This window comes from Poecilia latipinna, unplaced genomic scaffold (assembly GCF_001443285.1).
Source record: "Poecilia latipinna isolate Pla-1442-1.1 unplaced genomic scaffold, P_latipinna-1.0 Scaffold472, whole genome shotgun sequence".
Lineage (NCBI taxonomy): Eukaryota > Metazoa > Chordata > Actinopteri > Cyprinodontiformes > Poeciliidae > Poecilia > Poecilia latipinna.
Window position 1 is genome coordinate 287051 of NW_015113088.1, and position 2678 is coordinate 289728.

The window sequence follows — 2678 nt, forward strand, 5'->3', positions numbered from 1 at the left end:
ATGGTGTATTTTATCCTGATTTAACCACAAACAAATATATAAAACTTTAAATGTCCAGCTCCCTGAAAACTTCTGCATGAGTCAGTTTATCTATTCTTTGATTTATATACTGATTTATATGTCATCAAAATAGGATATCGAGTGGTTGGATGATATTATTGTGTCATACAGAGACACCTAGAGGTGGAAAATAGATAAGAAAATGCCCAATTGCTTTATGAAAACAATGTTTTCTGTTAGTTTCAAAACAATTGATTATCGGTTTAGACAGCACATGAGATTTAAAGATCACACTGGTCAGCAGAATAGTCATAATAGAGTGTATTTTGTGCAAAAACGATCTGAACCTCTCATTATTGCTTGGTAAAATTGATGGAATTACTCTTTAAGCACAAAAAGAACACAACAACAACAGAATAAGAAAATGACAAAGACTCCTCAAGCATTTTTTTTAAGAACACAGACAAGACAATTTTACTTACACACTCAGAAATATGTTTTATTTATTTTGACATGCTGTTTTAGTAAAGCAAAAATTGCCTAATAGTTTTTCAAAAGTTGTGAAATTTCTGATATTCAGTCTAACGGAATAAAGTTATTCAGAAAGTATGATCTTATTTGTAAATGAATTGTTTAACTTTTACACAAGCAAAAACACTTTGCAGCAAACTGACGTGTCGAACAGGCAGAGGAAGGAAGTGGAGGTAATGTAAGTCAAGGTTTTTGGTTAAAAAAAAAAAAGAACTGCCAAACTAACAAAAAGTTAACAAAATCTCAGCTGCAGGCTAAGAGATTATATCACATAAATTCTTTTGACTTTAGCCACCAGGGGGCAGAAAATAACTGAACCAGGTTCAATTTGAGATTCACTCTAAACTGAATACCGCAGGAAGTTTTGACATTTATAAAAAGTGTTATTGAATTCTTTGTATATTCTGGTTTTGCCTTTTTTTCTTACAGTTTTTATACTTTGTCATTTTGCTTCTGTGGCTGGTTGAATTATTTTTGCTCAACTCTTGGTATTCCCTGAAGAAATGACTCTTACATATGCCTCTGTTTCCATTTTCTATTTGTTTTTTGGTTGTAGTGTTCTCCCCACTTATTGACACCCAGGTTAGAGATGTGTTAGACCACCTTGAATATATTCCCCCTTCTAGTGTACCAGTGCTCTGACAATTTCAGAAAAAAAATCCTTCATTATGAAAACAAGTTTTTTAAACATTGTAACATGCACACCATTTATTGTGCAGCCAAGCTGGTGACCAGCATAAAAAAAAAGAAAAAAAAAGAAATGCCAGGCTGTTGTGGATGTGTGTGGTTCTCCAGTGCATTTCCTCTCCAAATATTTAACAGTTTAAAGGCAGAATAACATGTTTTTCAGCAGCATTAGACACATTTCTGAGAAGCATTGTTACATTGTTATAGTCAACCAACCACAAATTTCTTTCATTCGGGAGCCAACCTTTCATGCCTTGCTTCTTAGTCAATTTTTTGGGCATGAATCTTAGGAATAAACCTGCCTAGAGTAAACTTTAAAACACTGTTGTTTTTTTTCCAATTATCAGTAAAATAAAAAAGTCACCATTTATAAAGGAAATGATTGAAAGTATTCTATTATAGTGTTCATGTTATAGAGAGTTTAATATTCTAACTGCATGAAAAATTAAAGCTGTTGCACAATATTTTCCTTAAGTAAACAATGAAATTTGCTAATGACAGGAAAACATGTAATTTTTGATGCTGAGTGAAGAGTGCTTGGTTGTATTTCTTCAAAAAGCACTAATCTGATGTAGTAAGCTGGTTTCCTGAGGACAGCTTGTACATGCTCTTAGCACAAGCTGTCGTGTTACGTTTTAGTCCATAACAGTCTGTGCAGAAACCTACACTCAAGAGCTGATTTTTGCAGCTTCATTTGTCCCATGCAGGGAGGCCGATCTTTACGCAGTGTGAACCAGCTCCTCCATTTGGCCCTCACCGATAGGAAGTCATGCTTTTAGCTTTCCATTCCCCATAATTAAACCCTCCACCTGGCCTTAGAACCTGTCATCTGGGCCTGACTTTCTCTCACTGGGTCGCTCGATTGACTTTTTCCACATATACATCATGACACATCCGAGCTCTGCTGTATCTCATTCTTGACTTCATCCTATATTACATCATCTGTGCAGGTCTTTTAGACTGTTTTCATATTGATCACTTCAGTCTGCTCGATTCAAATCCCCAGAGAGGCATTAAAGGTGAGCAATTGTTCTTGTTGGAGCTCCTAATTGAGCAGCTGTATTTTAAATGGAACGTTACCCAGTGTAAACAGTGTAAAGTGTTTTAAGACACCCACACTATAACCGCAAGCGGGATGCTTCCATGTCTGAAACGTTTTCTTAATCACATAATAAACTACTTTGATAAATCTCTCAAGCCTGCCCAAAGCGTTCCAAAAGTCAGTTCAAAGAAGCTTTTCTTCATATAATACAAATGTTAAACAATAAAATGAATGTTATGTGCATGAAAAATATTTAAATAGAGGGCTGCACAGTGGCACTGATGACAATATTGTTGCCTTGCAGCAAGAAGGTCTGGCTTTGAATCCCAGAACATGCATGGAGTTTGCATGTTGTCCTTGTGCATGAGGTTCCTTTTCACAAATTTAGCTTCCTTTGTTTCAAACTCAAACCATGTGG